Here is a 20,543-nt window from a genome sequence, read left to right as displayed (position 1 = left end):
GATGATTGTCATCCAATGTGGGGAGATCACCTTGTCAGTTTTTCACTCCCCTGCAGATGGAGCATCTTGTCACAGTGAGGACACCATTTAGCAGTCTGGACCAGAAATGTCTAAACTCTCTGATAACAGTGACAGCCAAATTCAAGTGGCTGGCAGTCCTGGGGCTTAAATCGGTGACCATCTGGGTAGGAAGGAGCACCTGTGCTACATGAGAATACTGCTCTTAAAAGTAGAAAGTTTATTTATGCATAATCCAAATGTTGCTAAGGCCCTATCCACTACAGTTATAAACAAAGATTTGCTCTGAGTTTAAAACAGTTTCTAATTCAAAAATTCTGGATGAATGGGTTTTACTGTAATCTTAACATGGCAATTAAACGCTTCCAAGCTTTGAATCCTGGTTGAAAAGTAATTTTGACATAAATAGCTACAATTCATGCAAAGGTGTTAACTTGTGTTGAGATAGCAGGGCTGAAGTGCAAACTGAATGTACAGTGTTTTAAATTTTATGGTGCTAAGTCTGGCAATGACCCTGCCAGAATCTACCTAGAGTAAACAAACCAAGAAACCAAACCAAGCATTAAAACTATATCCAATATACTGACACACAGGTTGTTAAGATTAGATATTATGCCAATAAAAAAAAGCATATTGTGGTATAATATGGTTAAGAGATAGAATGTGTATGCGGATATCAAAGTCAGCAAGGATAAACCTCTTCGTGGCAATAGAATTTCGCAGGCAGATAGTGAGAAGCAAAAGAATCACAGAAACATTGACAGGTTCCTCAAATTCTTCTGAATATACAAAGATATTACTCACAAGAAGCATTAGGAAACTTGAGGAATTACATTCTTCTTTCATGGAAGAGGAATGCCATTCCATTATCTCAATGGATGACACTTTTGGAGATGAGGATCAAGCCCTAATTCTTTGTTTCACAAGTCTAGTGCTTTACATTCAAGAGATGCATGGGGATGATTATTCAATGACCTCATTCTTTCTGAGGGTAACCATCACAGGATGTACAAACATATGCCCAGAGCAAATGCTCACACCTTGGTGGGCCTAGTTAGACAGTTCATTTTTCACCAACTCACAAGAGAGCATGAGCAGACAATGTTGACAGGGACAGCTGTGAAGTGTCTGCTTCGGGGGACACAAACCTCTCCAAGCTCCGTGGACTCAGATGCTGAACTCCAGGGCCATTGTTTAGGAGGAGAATGATAGAGGTCCCTCAACAACTTTGCAAGGTACTGACAGATGTGCCACCAATTCTCTCCACAATAGTGGAGGATTTTTTTTTATTCTTTCATGGGATGTGGGCATTGCTGGCAAGGCCAGCATTTATTGCCCATCCCTAATTGCTCTTGAGAAGGTGGTGGTGAGCCACCTTCTTGAACCACTGCAGTGTTGGTACATCCACAGTGCTGTTAGGAAGGGAAGAAACGGCAATATAATTCCAAGTCAGGATGATGTGTGGCTTGGAGGGGAACTTACAGGTGGTGGTGTTCCCATGCAACTGCTGCCCCTGTCCTTCTAGGTGGTAAAGGTCACAGGTTTGGAAGGTGCTGTCAAAGGAGGAATGGTGAGTTGCTGCAGTGCTTCTTGTAATATGGTACACATTGCTGGCACTGTGTGTCGGTGATGAAGGGAGTGAATGTTGAAGGTGGTGGATGGGATGCCAATCAAGTGGGCTGCTTTGTCCTGGATGGTGTTGAGCCTCTTGAGTGATATTGGAGCTGCACTCTCCAGGCAAGTGGAGAGTATTCCATCACACTCCTGACTTGTGCCTTGTAGATGGTGGACAGGCTTTGGGGAGTCAGGAGGTGAGTTAATTGCTGCAGGATTCCCAGCCTCTGACCTGCTCTTGTAGCCGCTAGTCCAGATATGATGATGGGTTTAGTCTCCAAGAGCCCTGGATATTTGCAGTACAGGAGAGGTTACCTGAGCTCTTATTCCATCTTGTCTGCAGCAAAAGTGTGTCCATTTTTGGAGTTTAGGTCATCAGTTCATTTTTACAGTTCATAATTGCTCCAGTTAACTTTAGTTCCTAATTGTCCCTTTCATAAGCTTAACATCACCCTTTCACTTGTTTAATGATAAATGTCAGTACCTGACAGGCCCATTGGACAGATTTCCAATGGGTGGATGAGTAGTTGAAGGACCGTTTCAAGCAAAGGGAGGCAGGTGGTGGGAGCAGACCGCAGAATTTTATTTCTTGTGCTTTGCTGTGTGCTGACCCTTAATGGTATTAGGGTATCCTGAGCAGCAATGTAAGTGGCTGGTCTGGTGATGGTTGCTCCATCTCCTCTACTTTCTCCTCATCCAAAGATGTACTGATAAAACATCTTTGGGTTTTCCTTGATTTTACCTGTCCTCTCTTTGCTTTCCTAATTTCCTTTTTTTACTTCACCCCTGCACTTTCTATACTCCTCTAGGCTTTCTAAAGTATTAACTTTTTTTGTGACTGTCATAAGCTTTCCTTTTATGCTTTACCTTACCCTGTATGCCTCTAGATAACCAGGGGGCTCTAGATTTGGCAGTACCACCTTTTTTCTTTCTGGGGACATGTGTACACTGTGCCCGTAGAATCTCGCTTTTGAATGCCACCCATTGGTTTGTCACTAATTTTCTTCAATTATCCAGTCCACTTTTGCCAGATCACCTCTCAGCTTCGTAAAATTTGCCTTTCCCAATTTAGAACTTTTACTCTTGTTCTATCTTTGTCCTTTTCCATAATAATGCTAAATCTAACTGTATTATAGTTGCTATCTCCAAAATGGTCACCCACTGCTACTTCATCCACTTGCTCAACTTCATTTCCTAAGACTAAATCTAGAATTGTGCCACCTCTCATTGGGCTTGTTATGTGCTGGCTAAAAAAGTTCTCTTGAATGCAATTCAAGAATTTTGTGCCCTCTGTGCCATTCACAATGTTTGTACACCAGTTGATATTAGGGTAGTTGAAATCCCAGACTATTATTGCCCTATTGTTTTTACACTCAGACATTTGCCTACACATTTGTTTTTCTATCTGCCTCTCACTATTTGGGGGTCTATAGTACACTTCTAGTAGTGTGGCTGCTCCTTGTTTTATTTCTGACCTCAATACATATGGTCTCATTTGATGATTCATTTCGCATATCATCCGTCTTCATAGCTGTAATTGATTCATTAAACAATAATGCTACACCCCCTCCTTTTTTATCCCCCTCTCTACCCTGCCTGAAAACTCTATATCCAGGGATGTTGAGCTACCATTTTTGCCCCTCTTTCTGTTACAGCAATGATGCCGTGTTGCCATGTGTCTATTTGTGCCCTCAGCTCATCGGCTTTATTTGCTATACTCCTTGCATTTAAATAAATACCTTTTAACACTGCCAACACTGTGCTACACACTTTTTAACCTTTGCTTCTTCTGGTCCTGGAATGAAAAGGTCTGGAATGTTGGACTGCTGCAGAAGAAAACATCATGACAGCTCCAATGGAATTTTGTGCAGTCCTGCCTGAACCTCTTCTTGTGGTGCACACCAGCTGTGCATTGGTGGAATAAAATCCCTTCCGGTTGATAAGAATACCTGGTTGCTGTGGTAGTTCTCAGATTGCCACATGTGTGGAATTGATGGTACCCTGTACCTGTGGGCAGCCAGCCAGAGAGGCAATTGCTTGTGCTAGCTCATTCTGGCCATTGTCATTACAGGGGAAGTTGACATAAGCCCTGGCAAACAACCTGTCTGTGACCTGCCATATATTCTTATGGGCAGCTGACTCAGAGACACTCGACGTGTCTCCAGTGACACACTGGAAGGAGCCAAAGGCAAATAAATTGAGAGTAGCGGTGTCATTGACAGCGATGGGAAATGCATAGCCACCAGGTCCGATAGAGAGGAGACTGCAGATGTTAATGACCGCCAGCTGCGGCAATCTGGGCTAGAGGAAGCACTGCTTTTCTGATAGATCAAGGAAGCCGAGTCTCTGTCAGTAGACCTTCTCACATGCGTAGTGCTTTCTGTGACTTTGGCCCTTCTGTTGGTCTCCTATCTGCTGTTCTGCACCTTTCTCTAGTGTACCTCTCTCCAATGCACCTCTCTCCTGTGAACCTCCCTCCTGTGCACCTTCCTCCTGTGCACCTCTCTCCAGTGCACCTTTCTCCTGTGAACCACTTTCCTGTTCATCTCTCTCCTCTGCACCTCTTTCCTCTGTCCTTCTCTACCGTGCGCCTGCTGATCCCACCAAAGCACACCCTTCATGCTGTGGATGATAATTGACTTCCTTGTCCGAAGTTATGTCAAAAACATCTGTGGCACCTCCCATCCCGCTGGTCTCCTTTTGGGAGCCTCTAAACTTCTCAAAGACATCTAAACTGACAAGAATAAGCAAGTTGCGATTGAGATTGGGCTAGCTGAGCTTTCAAAGACCCCAATGAAATGCATCCGAAACTCGTCTCCTTTTCACTGGCGAGTTTCCCAAGCCCCAGGAAACTTGTGGTAGAGGCATCAAATTCAAAAGAATGTCTAAATCATTTGAAATTCCCCTCATTACCATGCAATTATGATGTTAAATTCTGTGCTAATTGTTCTCCCGCCTGTGCTAATGATCGTGTCGTCTCTATCGAGCCTGTTACTCTCGCACAAAGATGTTTCAGTTAAACCCAGAGCTGAGCAAATTTCAACCAGGTTTAGGTCGTATTTCAATTTTTTTGCGTTTTTACTTCCCACCCGACTCCAACTCACCTGTTTTTGGATGTTAAAATTCCCCCCTACCATTGCCACTATGTGATTACTTATTGACTAATTTTTCTTACCCACTGTGCGTTATACTCACTGTTGAGAAAGGGGATTAATGTGCTGCTGGCCTGTTCCCCCCCACCCCCACCCCCCTCAATCTGCATCCCTCCAACCCCTAGCTTCTTTTTACAAGAATACAAACCTGGAAGCTGTATCTTCAACCAATGAACTGGCGTGAGTTTTTAAATCCAACCTTCCCTACATCCCACTTTTATGTATGTAGGTCAGTTATGATGTAGAAATGTGTTCTGTCCCCGGGCGTTAGAAAGGAAATGGTTTCACAATAAATAAATGACACTTATTTTTCATTAAAATGGGTATATGCCACCAAATACTAAAGCTATTAGCACGAAACATACCAGACAGGATATAGTCTATTACTATTGTGAAGGAGCCCAAGAGTATAAATCCTGAGGTATATTTTGCTCATCTGTCCTTGCAAACAGTCACTGTAATACTATTACAGTGTACAATAACATAAGAGGAATACCAGGCAGTGGAATTGATGAAAATATTTACTTTTCAGTTTCAAAACCTAGCTTCCAGTATTGGAAAAAATATAACAGTGAAGAAATGTAACAGAGAAATGACTGAACACAATATAAATTCAAGGATGTGCTTTAAAAAAATAGTTAAAGTCTCTTTTAAATGCCCTCCTTATCCCAAAATTTTATGGAGATTCAAGCAAATAGTGTCCACACCCACATAAGATTAGTGGGAGGATGGGATGTGGGCCATCACTATCTGGGAAGATTGACTACTTGGGTGAAGGGAGAAAACTGGAGGAGAAAGAATGAAAAAAAATCATGCTTACAAATTAATATTATCCTGTTAGATTGCTTTCGTTACTGTTTTAACTATATCCAGGGTACACGGTAACATGGAGTGAAAATAAATGTGACATCACTGCAGGTTAAATGACATCAACTCGAAACACGCGATTTGAGTGTGGAGTCTTGATGCCTGTTGATGGTCACCTATCACTGCTCAATGAAAAGCTCTGATAGAATATCAAAACAAAAATTGGATTTAAGGATCAATTTTATATATTTAAATGTAAGTGTACTTCTTGGAACAAACTGGCATTTCCTATTTGTTCAAAGGTTTGTATATCACCCTCTTGTGAACAATATACGATACATACAACAGGAAACCTAGGTATAAAACAATATATCCTTTTAATTTGTTCATGTCCTCTATGGACTTGAATCCTTGTTACTTACTGATGAACTCTGGTTAAAATACAGAAAAGCTAGTAGTTGGATAGCACACTGTGCTCTCACCTTTCAGAGCCTGGGTTTGAATCCAGCTCAGGCTGAAGGAATAAAGTTTTCTCTCACTGTAAGCTCTAAACTAAATATGGGCTCACAGCACCAAACTGCTAAATCTCACTCTGAATGGCTGGGGTGGGAAATAGAAAAATTCACACTCACATTCTCATGTTAAATGAATTAGCAGGACTTATTATTTTACAATCAACCTTTTCACGCCACATAAGTAATAGGATTTTTTAAAAAAGATTGAAAGAAATTTAGTTTTTTTATAATTTGTTTGTATTTTTTAATTACATGGTATAAATGTTAATATGCTACATTTTTTTTCTCCCTGATTGATTCAGAAAGTGAAATGAGAGCATTGCAACATTACATTTGCAGACGTATATTACAACAACTTGTATTTATTTATCACCTTTAACATAGGAAAATGTCACAAGACACGACAAAAGAGTGCGATCAGACATACATTGACACTGAGCCAAAGAAGGAGATATAAGGACTGGTGGCTAAAAGTTTGGTCAAGGAGGTACGTTTTAAGGAAGCCTTAAAGCAAGAGAGAGCGATATGAAGCAGCAAGGTTAAGGGAGGATAATCCAGAGTTTATGGCTTAAACATCTGAAGGCACTGCCACCAAGGGTGCAGTGAAGGAAGTGGCAGTTGCACAAGAGTCCAGAGTTGGAGGATACAGAGTTCTCAGAGGTTGCAGGAATAGAGAAAGATACAGAGATATGGAGGGGCAAGGCCATGGAAGGATTTGAAACTGAGGATGAACATTTTCAAATCCAGCTGTTGGTTGGTTAGTGAGCACAGGAGTGAAAGGTGAATAGGACTTGGTGCAAATCAGGATACGGGCAACAGAGCTTTGGATGAGTTCAATTTATGGAGTCTGGCCAGGACTTCATAGGAATATTATACAAATACGTAGGCCTGGAATTTCATTTGTGGGCATAACCTTGTAGTTAATAACGTGCCCATTCCAACGCCCATTCTCCCGATGTCAAGTTGAGCTCAATTTTACTGCCAAAATCATTACCATATGCCCAAAGGTAAAATAAGTCTAGTGCATAAACGTGTTTTGAACATTGCAACAGAACCCATGCGACGTTAAGGTGCAAGGGTGGAGGATTATAAAATGTGAGGGAGATAAAGTTCCTTCACAGTAATCAATTGATTTGCACATGCTTCAGCGGACTGCAAGCACCTGAAGATCTGGTCGTATATTGAAGAGACCCTTCAAGCAAGTGCAGGAAATTTGGATTTATAAATTGGGGGCAGGGCCAATGTTTTTATCGGCAGATACGTTTGGGTGGAGTGTTCGATAGACGATCGTAAAGGAGTGAAGAAATGCTGGTGCATTGTACTTATACACAACATTCTGTGATCTTTTAAGCTGTATATTTGCTTTACACCTCGATTGCCTTTGTCTCTGGGTGCAAATATGTCGGAAATTCAAGGTCATTATGTTTACTGAGTAATTATTAGAGGAGCATTTTGTAACACAAGTCCAATTTATGAGTAACTTCAAACTTAAAGGAAAAGATGGATAGACTGTTGCCAATAAAGATAAAGTAAAAATTAAGAGACAGAACTGCCGATCTTACTTTGGGGAGTGTCATATTCTCTGAACATTGAGTGTTGAAATTAAGTTGGAAGATCTATGGAGGTAGGTTCACTTTCATTGAAGCCAATTACATTACGATCCATGTAGAATATCATGTGTGTGTATTTGATCAGATATGTATATAAATTGCACAGGGTAAGTGAAGGAGTACTGCTGAAACGGCAAATGCATTTTTCCTATGCTGAGAATTGTCTCTGAATTTTTATTGTGGTGACAAGACGATTGAAAGATCCTTGCTTACTGCCACCAAAGTCTTTTTTGGTGTATTTGATTTATCTTCAGTTGCAGAATTAATGACTAAGTGAGTTGAACAACAAATGTTTTGCACAGTTTGTTACAATTCTAATCAAGATAACCCTGACCTCCACGAATTTCTTGATAGACTAGGTATATGTTTTTTTTTATACCCTTTCCTGTGAAGATTCATCTTTGCTTACATTTAACATAGCAAAACATACATATTCAAATCAGTAATATAAACGTTGCAACAAATAAGCTAAAAATAACTTTGAAACAAATATTGTGTGTGTTGAATTGGAAGGAGGGTCTTAAAGTCACATAGTAACATTTACAAGGACTTTTTTTTAGATTTTTAACTAGCAATGTGCATTAATAAGTACACTACATTCTAGTCAAAACCTGTTTGTTTGACATTTAAATAAAATTGCAGAATTTCCCAACTATTTTCATGTTTGTATGCCTCAGATATAAGACAGGATCCTTTGGCATTTATTATCGTTTGTCTCACTGACAAGTGAGATTACAAGAATTCTAATGAAGGCTTCCAGAGGAAAAGCCTTCTGATTAAAATGCCATAATACCAGTTGCATGCATTTATGTACCTCATTAGCATAATCTATTTAGCACAAGTAAACATATAAACTCGGAGAGAAAAGGGGAAGGATTGGCACCACAGCTAAAAGAGGGTTTAAAGCACGCAGAATGGACATAGTAACAAATAAATAAGTGTGAAGTTGCCCCTTCTTGTATGTGCTGCTTTGGCAGCGATGTAGTATCTTTTTGACTGATCTGAGAAATATTTTTGGCCATCTGTTGCGATACTTGTAAACAATGCCACCCAGAGAGTGGTGGTGATGTTTACGGAAGCATTTTGGCATTGTGTGATATAAGCGTGGCTTTGAATATATCCTTCCCTTGATGTCTTTACATGGATCACTGGCTATGAGGACTATAATAATGTATTTGCTATGCAATTTCACTATTCAAATCTATGCAATCAGAATCTGGTCTTAATTTCTTTAAAATTAATTAGCAATAATAACAATAAATTTAAATGAAAATCATAGTTTTGTACTAGGCATATGGTATTTTCTATTTATTCAGCAAGTTGAGGGTTAACACATTCATATTTATGAGGACGTCAGCTTAAATCCACTGAGAAGCCAAAAGGTTATTTCACATGTGAGGAAAACCAAAGAACACATGACCACCACAAGCTCAGATTGCTCCTGATGAAATATTATCTCTTTAAGAGAATGGATGGCTGGCAGCTGGGGTGCATAATTGTTTTTTTAAATCACAAGTGAATCTGATTACATAATATTTCAGCCAGTTACAACAACCAGATTCCTAAGTGATATATCATAGCTGACAGTCATTTTACAATATAGCTCCCATTTTATTGTTGTGTTTTGTAGGTTTGGAGACCTCACGTGTTCCATAAGTTTTTTTTTGTGCCTTTCTTTGCTTACATAGGGATGTTAGGAAAAGAGTTCTTCCTATTCCATACTCCCTGTGTCAGCATCAAGTGCTCCATGGCCAGGTACAGCATTTTTAGATGCAGAGTAAACATCTCAACCATGTGTGGCATTTTTCCATTTCCTACTATCCTAGAGGGATATGTTGATAGGGTGAGATGAAGTAAGGTGGGAGGAAGCTTGTGTGGAGCATAAACATCCACATAGACTTGTTGAGCCAAATGGCCTGTTTCTGTGCTGTAAATTCTATGTCATATTGCAGTCATCGTGTGGCCTCCGTGAGTGAAATTACTAATTCAATGCTAATTAGTGTCAATTTTTGAGCTGTGGGCCCATGACCATTAGGAACTGGACAGAAAATGGCCAAACACATTTCACATTGGACCTTTATAACCAGCAGAGAAGACTTTACCCTTGTTAATCTGAGCTCGACTCTGATCTAGAAGGTATGCGTCGATCCCCTTTAACTATTTTATACCACAGCTCAATCAAGATCAATTTGCCAATAATTTGAATCAAATATCTGGAACAAAACATTAAAAATAATTGTACCAGAAAAAATGACAATGATGATGTGGTTCGCAGGCAGTAAAGGGCAAACTTCTGGATGAAGTCTACTGGAGACTTTATGAGGAAACTTTTAGTCAGGTTTTTCTCATTACAAAACTGAAGGATAGATCCAAACTTCTATTCAATGTATGTAACATTATTTTACCAGTTTATTAGAGTTAATCTGAACATTAATTTCATGAAGCAGCACTCACTTCAAGCAACTATTCATGCTGGAAGTACAGTTTTACAGTTCTTACGATAATGCTTTTATATTCTACATCTTGCATCAGTACAAAGTGGCTTCTACTTAACAGTGATATAAGATGAACAATATCAGTATATTTGAATCAGAGTCATGATCCACATTGAGCATCAGGTATGATTTTGGTTTTATATGATGTACAGTAAATATAAAAACATTTTAAATTTTAGAATGTATTTAAAATTCATTAATGCCAGCTTTGGGTGGGGGTCAGGCCTAACTTCTTTAAAATGGCCCGAGCCTCATGTAAGTGGGTCGGGATGAGCCTGATGTTTGCCCTGTCAGCCCCACGCTAATCACTCGCTCCAACTTAAAATTGGGGCTAATGTGATTAAAATTCTGCAATTCCTACCTGCCATTACTTTGTGGTAACTATTGTCCATTGATCCCTGGCTCCATATTTAATAAAGGATATACTTGCACTGGAGGCAGTGCATCGAAGATTTAATAAATTGGTCGCTGGGATGAGGGGGTTGTCCTATGATGAGAGGCTGAGTAAATTGGGCCTATATTTTCTGGAGTTTAGAAGAATGAGAGGTGATCTATTTGAGACATACAAGATTCTGAAAAGGCTTGATAGAGTAGAAGCTGAGAAATTGTTTCCACTGGTCGGGGAATCTAGAACATGGGGGCACTGTCTGAGGATAATGGGCCAATCATTCAGGACTGAGATGAGGAGAAATTACTTCACTCAAAGGGTTGTGAATTTTTGGAATTCTCTACTCCAGAGGGTTGTGGATGCTCCATCATTGAATACATTTAAGGCTGGGATAGATAGATTTTTGGTCGCACAGGAAATAAAGTAATATGGGGAGCGGGCAGGAAAGTGGAATTGAAGCCCAAGATCAGCCATGATCATATTGAATGATGGAACAGGCTTGATGGGCCATATGGTCTATTTCTGCTCCTATTTCTTGTGTTCTTGTAACAACATGACAGGAATAATTAATTGCATCAGAATGAATGTGACTTTGTGAAACAATTTCAAGTAGCTCTTCTGGAGCAACAACGAATCCCTTCAAAAATAAGTTATCACAATAATAAAGGATAATAGTGGGGAAGCGAGAGTTCAACATTTTCTTTCCATTTATTATAGAATTAATAGAGATGTGTGCTGATAGGTGAGCAATGGAATAGCTGGAAGTATGTATATTATACATAATATAAGTCTCACATTGAACAATGTTTCATGTTTGCCATACTTATTCCCTTTAACCCCATGCTTTTACCGTTACACTTTGGTGATCACCCTTTTGCTGTCAACACTTTGTCTCAAAGTGAAACAGCAGCAATTTGGAAATGTAATTACAGGCAGTTAGAAAACATCTCTGATTAACAGCATTTGTGGTTTCTTCTGACATTCAGAAAGAAAAAAATGTTCATTGAAAATGGATTTGTTTATCTCCGTAGAAAGATTAAAGAGTGTAATAGTTTGTATTTTCCAAGTGAATTAAATATAACTGGAAAATGAATTTGAATTAGTAGGTTTCTCCTGATTGGCTGTTGCTCATGTCATTACCACAAGCCCCTCAGTCTTCGTCGTTTTAGTCCAAATTAGAGATATATTTTCTGAAAACAGCAATAAATCATTTGGAGTGTTTATTTTTGTAGAAAGACTTAGAAATTTTGTTAAATTTGTATTTATTTTCTACGGAAATTATGTTTATTAAAGACTTTCTAAGGCAGTAAACACACTAATAGCTGTCTAAATGTGTTAGATAGCAACTTAAAGGTAGAAACTGGGTGATAAAGTCCAAAAGGCAGTGAGCACATTCTTCTGGTTCCACCTTCCCTCAAGGTTGTCAGACCCTGCCCCCAAAAACTGCCAGCTCCTGCAATATTCCCCTCAATATTCATATACCTGTGCAATATTTGCCTGGGTCCCATGACCTTTTCTCCAGGACTTCTTCTTTACTCCCAAATTTTGGGAACCCCTCCTCCTTCTCTATGCTCACAAGTCCCTAGATCATTCACCAAGTGTTCCATGATCCTAGAACCATTCCAATCCTCCCTGACCATGGGATCATCTCTCGAGCTACTGATCGCAAAATCACCCCAATGTTTCCAGAGACAAGCAAACTCCTTTTCCAATAGTCCCAGATTCCAAGGCAATTATCTCAGTGATCTCAGCTTCTAACACCTACTATAATACTCTCAAAACTCTGCTTAGAATGCTGCTAGACCCTGTGTCCCTAGAACTCACCTCATGGAACTATTAGACGCTGAGACCCCATTCCAGTATTGCAGGACCTAAAACCTCCATTCCAGTGTTCTTGCATTGCAGGGCTATCCTCAATACTGATAAATCAGTGTCCCTGATAATACTTTGCATAACAGCCTTTTCCTCATGCAACCTCCAACTCATTGTAAGAAATACTTTGGGACGTTACCTATTAATCTGGTAAATAACATTTCTTATAAAATAAATTGTGCATGAGAAGTATCATAGGACACCCACTGGTATTTATGTACTACTTAATTTCCCATGGAGCAGCTCATGGTAAGTCAAAGGATGCACTGTTTTCTCAGGACTTGAGTACAATACAATGCAAAGTAGACTGTATGGACTGGATTTTATCTGGCCAGCAACAACAGGAGTGGAAGCATAGGGGGCTGAAAATTGGGGTGGATGCGCTCGCGCGAAAACCTGACGTTGTGCCATTGGTTCTGGATTTTGTCAGCAGCGGGAAAGCTCCAAAGCAGCGCTGTCGCCATAAAGTGGCGGGACAGCAATTTGAATTAGTGAACAGCTAGTTAGAATACATTTGCATTGAATTGAAGCCAATTTAATGAGGCATTTCAAATTCAGTCAACGGTGCATGGGGATCACGTGCCTTTAGATTCCCGGCCGTTAAAAGGTGGTGGCACCAAGGTGAGACCTCAGTGCCACTGCAGGAAGGCAGCCATGGTGTGCAATGGATAGGTGAACAGGGAGGAGCGGAGGTCATTGTCAGTCTTCGGTGCTGGGCTGTCTGCAAGGGTGGGTGCAGTCTCCATGCAATGGTAGGTGCAGTCTTGGGTGCAAGGGTGGGTGCAGTCTCCCATGCAATTGTGAGTGCAGTTTTGGGTGCAAGGATGGGCGCAGTCTCCCGTGCAATTGTGAGTACAGTTTTGGGTGCAAGGGTGGGCGCAGTCTCCATGCAATGGTGGGTGCAGTCTCGGGCGCAAGGATGGGAGCAGTCTTGGGTGCTGAGATCTTGGCTACGGTGGGAGCTGAGGGACATTAGTGCATCTTCAGAAGGGAGTAGCAACGGGAAGGTCCCAAAGCAAGTTCGTCTTCCCAAGGACAGCGCGTGGGTGGGGAAGAGGCCAGCTAGCATGAGTCTCATATACCCAGTCATTTTAGACCCCCATGCCACACAACAGCAGCTCACAGGGAGGGAGGGTCAGGATCTGGCTGGGCCGGCCGTGAAACTCCAGTAGGAGAGCAGCAGCAGCCAGCCATGCCAAGAAGGGCCTATCCATGCCAGAGAGTGTACCAGACTCACCTCAGCTACCTCCAAATGTCTGAGCGGCAGTGTCAGCGAAGTCTGTAGCTCTCTGTCATGCTGCAGGATGAGCTCTGACCCATGGACTTCAGTGGACACCCAATTCCTGTGGCCCTGAAGATCACTGTGGCAATCAATTTCTATATGTCTAGCACTTTCCAGGGATCCACTGGGGACATGTGTGGGGTCTCCCAGGCAGCAGCCCATCACTGCGTTAAGGAGGTGACCAATGCCTTGTTCAAGAGGGCTGGCAACTATTTGCGATACCGAACCAATCCTGACAGTCAAACAGAGAGGGCCATCGGTTTCAGGGCTGTCGATGGATTCCCCGGGTGCAACTTGGCGTTGACTGCACACATGTGGCCATCAATGCTCCCACGGAGCAGCCAGCAACCTTCATCAACAAAAAGGACTTCCATTCCATCAACTTACAACTGGTCTGCGACCACCAGAAAAGTATCCTGCAGGTGTGTTCCCACTTCCCGGGAAGCAGCCACGAGGGCAACATACTTTGGCAGTCCCAGGTGCCACAACTTTTCAGGCCACCCACTTGCTTTTCAGAGATGGATTCTTGAGGACAAAGTCTATCCATTCAAGCCATGGATACTGATGCCTGTGATGAACCCTCGCACTGCAGCAGAGAAGAGATACAACACTTACCATGGGTCCATCTGAGAAACCATCAAGCAGGCCATTGGGCTGCTGATGATGAGATTCCAGTGCCTTGATCGATCTGGTGGAGCTCTGCAGTATGTCCCAGCGATGGTCTCACCTATTGTGGTGGTCTGCTGTGCTCTAAACAATCTAGCGCTGCAGAGCAGGGAGGCCTTGCAAGAAGAGGACATGATAGATCGCCAGTCCTCAACTGATGAGGAGATGGAGGAGGCTACTGAGTAGGCAGCATTGGATCTTGAACCCCTTGCACTGGAGGACAGGGCCATTGAGTGATGCGCAAGGGAAGCATGAGACAATCTCATATATACCCACTTCCTGCCACCATGGCGGCCTCTCAAAGTGAACTCAATAAAGACTTACCTCACTGTACTCTGCCTGCTGCCTTCTTCCTATTGCACTCCATTGCCTCGTGTCCAGAGTCACCATAGGTTCTGACACATCTAAGACACTGACCAAATGAGGCCTGTGCCTACACTGACAGCTCATTGATGGGGCAAGGGTGAAAGTTGCATCTCATAAGTCAGCAATGAATGTACTCAACCACAATCTGTAACCTCATGGCCCGGCATATCCCCCACTCTACCATTACCATCAAGCCAGGAGACCAACCCTGGTTCAATGAAGAGTGCAGGTGGGCATGCCAGGAGCAGCACCAGGCATACCTCAAAATGAGGTGTCAACCTGGTGAAGCTACAACACAGGACTATCTGCGTGCCAAACTGCGTAAGCAGCATGCGATAGACAGAGCTAAGCGATCCCATAACCAACGGATCAGATCTAAGCTCTGCAGTGCTGCTACATCCAGCCATGAATGGTGGTGGACAATTAAACAACTAACTGGAGGATGTGGCTCCACAAATATCCCCATCCTCAATGATGGGGGAGCCCAGCACATCAGTGCAAAAGATAAGGCTGAAGCATTTGCAACAATCTTCAGCCAGAAGTGCTGAGTTGATGATTCATCTTGGCCTCCTCCTGAAGTCCCCAGCATCACAGATGCCAGAATTCAGCCAATTCAATTCACTTCACATGATATCAAGAAATGACTGAAGGCACTGGATACTGCAAAAGCTATGGGCCCTGACAATATTCCGGCAATAGTACTGAAGACCTGTGCTCCAGAACATGCCGCGCCCCTAGCCAAGCTGTTCCAGTACAGCTACAGCACTGGCATCTACCCTGCAATGTGGAAAATTGCCCAGGTATGTCCTCTACACAAAAAGCAGGACAAGTCCAACCTGGCCAATTACTGCCCCATCAGCCTAATCTCAATCATCAGTAAAGTGATGGAAGGTGTCATCAACAGTGCCATCAAGCAGCACTTGCTTAGCAATAACCTGCTCAGTGATGCTCAGTTTGGGTTCTGCCAGGGCCACTCAGCTCCTGACCTCATTACAGCCTTGGTTCATACATGGGCAAAAGAGCTGAACTCAAGAGGTGAGGTGAGGTGAGAGCCCTTGACATCAAGGCAGCATTTGACCGAGTATGGCATCAAGGAGCCCTAGCAAAACTGAGGTCAATGGGAATCAGGGGAAAACCCCTCACCTGGCTGGCGTCATACCTAGCACAAAGGAAGATGGTTGTGGTTGTTAGGGGTCAATCATGTGAGCTCCGGGACATCACTGCAGGAGTTCCTCAGGGTACTGTCCTAGGCCCAACCATCTTCTGCTGCTTCATCAATTACCTTCCTTCAATCATAAGGTCAGAAGTGGGGATGTTCGCTGATGATTGCACAATGTTCAGCACCATTCGTGACTCCACAGATACTGAAGCAGTCTATGTAGAAATGCAGCAAGACCTGGACAATATCCAGGCTTGGGCTGATAAGTGGCAAGTAACATTCGCGCCGCACAAGTGCCAGGCAATGACCATCTCCAACAAGAGGGAATCTAACCATCTCCCCTTGACATTCAATGACATTACCGTCGCTGAATCCCCCACTATCAACATCCTAGGGGCTACCATTGACCAGAAACTGAACTGGAGTAGCCATATACAAACTGTGGCTACAAGAACAGGTCAGAGGCTATGAATCCTGAGGCGAGTCACTCACCTCCTGACTCCCCAAAGCCTGTCCACCATCTACAAGGCACAAGTCAGGAGTGTGATGGAATACTCTCCACTTGCCTGGATGGGTGCAGCTCCAACAACACTCAAGAAGCTCGACACCATCCAGGACAAAGCAGCCCGCTTGATTGGCACCCCATCTACAAACATTCACTCCCTCCACCACCGACGCACAGTGGCAGCAATGTGTACCATCTATAAGATGCACTGCAGCAATGCACCAGGGCTCCTTAGACAGCACCTTCCAAACCCGCGACCTCTACCAACTAGAAGGACAAGGACAGCAATTGCCTGGGAACACCACCACCTGCAAGTTCCCCTCCAAGTCACACACCATCCTGACTTGGAACTATATCGCCGTTCCTTCACTGTCGCTGGGTCAAAATCCTGGAACTCCCTTCCGAACAGCACTGTGGGTGTACCTACCCCAAATGGACTGCAGCGGTTCAAGGAGGCAGCTCACCACCACCTTCTCAAGGGCAATTAGGGATGAGCAATAAATGCTGGCCTGGCCAGCGATGCCGACATCCCATGAATGAATTTTTAAAAAGTGAAAGCATGAGCTATTTAAACCAATGAATTTGACCTCCATTTATTAGTACAATTGTAGCTACCAATGCAAAGGCCACAATTAATGCATCCGTGCAGTCCCAAGTGCATCTAGGTGCTCTTCTTCATACACTTATGTGTGCTTCTACGAAGTTCTCCCCCTACACTGGCAGCTGAGGTGGAGGCATGCTGCTGATCGGGCTGTCCCTTGGCTTGGAATGACTTTGGCGGGTGTCTTCTGGCTGCCTGAAGCCTGGAGGACCCTGACTGGCTGAGGGGTTCCTGCAAAGGTCCAGGACCCTCCTCAATCATTGTGGGTCTGGAACTGGGCCACTGGCAGAGGAGCTGAGGAGCTGCTAACCACATTTGGAGTGACATGAGGGAAGCCCCCCGATGTGGAGGGCAGCCTCTCCTCCTCCCTTTCAAGTCTCATGTGCACCTCCCTGCTAACATGAGACGAACGAGGACCTGGTGGAGACTCCAAGCACCTTGTCACTGCTGCGTTGAGCTCATGGCCAAGGTGATGGTGTGCAGGTCTGTGCACATCTGCAGGATCTGGCTGTCCCTGATGGTTGCCAACCTCTCGATGGAGGAAGCCATGCTCTCACACACCTAAGACATGGCAGCACTCATGGCATGGATGAACACCTCCATTGTCCATTCATGGCCATGGAATGCCTCGGGCAGCTCCACCAGATTTTGCCTTACCTCTCTATGTTGTTGCTTGAATGGCACCCCATCCACAAACAGTGTTGTCCTGGATGGTGTTGAGTTTCCCGAGTGTTGTTGGAGCGGCATTCCTCCAGGCAAGTGGAAAGTATTCCATACACTCCTGACTTGTGCCTTGTAGATGATGGACAGGCATTGGGGAGACAGGAAGTGAGTTACTCGTCACAGAATTCCCAGCCTCTTACTGGCTCTTGTAGCCATAATATTTATGTGGCTTCTCCAGTTCAGTTTCTGATCAATGGTAACCCCAGGAATTTGATAGTGGGGGATTCAACGATGGTAATGCCGTTGAATGTGAAGGGGAGATGGTTAGATTCTCTCTCGTTGGAGATGGTCATTGCCTGTCACTTGTGTGGCATGAATGTTGCTTGCCACTTATCAACCAAAGCCTCAATGTTGTCCAGGTCTTGCTGCATACAGACACGGACTGCTTCAGCATCTGAGGAGTCGCGAATGGTGCTGAACATTGTGCAATCATCAGCGAACATCCCCACTTCTGACCTTATTTTGGAGGGAAGGTCATTGATGAAGCAGCTGAAGATGGTTGGGCCTAGGACACTACCCTGAGGAACTCTTGTAGCAGTGTCCTGGGACTGAGATGATTGGCCACCAACAACCACGACCATCTTACTTTGTGCTAGGTATGATTCCAACCAATGGAGCCTTCACCCCCTGATTCCCATTGACTTCAATTTGGCTAGGGCTCCTTGATGCCTTACTCAGTCAAATGCTGCCTTGATATCAAGGGCAATTATTCTCAACTCACCTCTTGAGTTCAGCTCTTTTGTCCATGTTTGGACCAAGGCTGTAATGAGGTCTGGAGCTGAGTGGCCCTGATGGAACCCAAACTGTGGGTCACTGAGCAGATTATTGATGTTTTAGTGGCACTTGATAGCACTGTCAACAACACCTTCCATCACTTTGTTGATGATCGAGAGTGGACTGATGGGGTGGTAATTGGCCAGGTTGGATTTATCCTGCTTTTTGTGTACAGGACATACCTGGGCAATTTTCCACATTGTCCAATAAATGCCAGTATTGTAGATGTACTGGAACAACTTGGCTAGAAGTGTGGCTAGTTCTGGAGCACAAGTCTTTAGTACTATTGCGGGGATGTTTCCGGGGCCCAAAGCCTTTGCAGGATCCAGCGTTTTTAGCTATTTCTTAACCTCACATGCAATGAATTGAATTGGCTGAAGACTGGCATCTGTGATGCTGGGTCCTCACGAGGAGGCTGAGATGGATCATCCACTCGGCACTTCTGGCTGCATCTGGTTGCAAATGCTTCAGCCTTGTTTTTTGCACTGATGTGCTGGGCTCCTCCATCATTGAGGATGGGGATATTTGTGGAGCCTCCTTCTCCGGTTAGTTGTTTAATCGTCCACCACCATTCATGACTGGATGTGGCAGGACTGCAGAGCTTTGATCTGATCCATTAGTTGCAGAATCGTTTAGCTCTGTCTGTTGCATGTTGCTTCCACATGCAAGTAGTCCTGTGTTGTAACTTCACCAGGCTGACACCATATTTTTAGGAATGCTGCTTCTGACCTGTTCACCTTCACTCTTTATTGAACCAGGGTTGATCCCTTGGCTTGATGGTAATGGTAGAGTGAGGGATATGCCGGGTCATGAGTCTACAGATTGTAGTTGAATACAATTCTGCTGCTGCTGATGGTCCACACTGCCTCATTGATGCCCAGTTATGAGCTGCCAGATCTGTTCTGAACCTATCCCATTTAGCACAGTGGTAGCGCCACAGAACACATCCTCAGATAGGTATGGAAGACTCACCTTGCATTGACCCTTTTGTGGCACTGGACTCAGCCCCACGGCTGCTGACCTCCTCTGCGATCTCCATCCAGGCTTGCTTGGTCAGGCGGAAGGATCTCTTCTTGCCAACCCTTGGAATGAGGATCTCCTGCCTTTCCCTTACAGCCTGGAGGAGAATCTCCAGGGAGGCATCGCTAATCTGTGGGGCCACCTGGTGTCTTGCCTTGGACCTGCTCCTAGTGTGCTCCGCTCCATCTGTTTGGTCCGCAGTGGGGGTGCAGGGGTGCTGGAAGATCCAGCAGCAGCAGCAGCAGCAGTAGAGGTTGTGGGAGTGGTGGGGGGAGGTGGGGGGTTGTCCAGAAGCAGCAGCAGTAGCAGAGGGGTGGGTACACAGCAGTAGCAGCAGTAGTAGGGTTGGCGGGTTGGGGGGGGGGGGGGTGGGGGGGGAAGCATGCATCTAGCTGCATCAGTAGAGGGAGGTCCTATAGTCACAGTAGCAGAGTGGGGATCCAACAGTTTTAGCAGCAGTAGAGGGGTGTCCAGCAGCAACAGCAGTAATAGACAGGGGTCCAGGAGTAACAGCAGCAGCAGAGGGGTCCAGCAGCCCTCCAGATTCATTGCATCAGTGAAAGGCAGCCGTACAAGCAGGGCTGGGAGCACTTTAAAGATGGCACCACCATCAACATCTCATGGTCCACCCCATCCTGCAATTGGACGGACCTCACGCCTCAGTTATGTTAATTGTCCAGCTACCGCATGATCACATTCGGCTGGCTGCACGCATGACATGCGGTGACGGCACCCGCTTCTGGTGCCACCGCCAGGACCCGCAACGGGTTGACAAAATTGAGCCCTAGGTGTGCGCAAGAAAGTGTAATCAGTCTGCACTGTTGAAGTGAATTGTGGTATCACTTACAGGCCATGTTGCAGATTAGAATCTTGACTTTGATAAATTGACAGATTAATGAACAATTTAGAGACAGTTTGCAACTAGTGTGTAAATAGCATTTTAGAATTGCTTTGCATTCTATGAGAACACCACCTG

The sequence above is a fragment of the Heterodontus francisci genome, chromosome 10 (genome assembly GCF_036365525.1).
Source record: "Heterodontus francisci isolate sHetFra1 chromosome 10, sHetFra1.hap1, whole genome shotgun sequence".
NCBI classification, from domain to species: Eukaryota; Metazoa; Chordata; class Chondrichthyes; order Heterodontiformes; family Heterodontidae; genus Heterodontus; species Heterodontus francisci.
Note: the sequence above shows the minus strand (reverse complement) of the source record.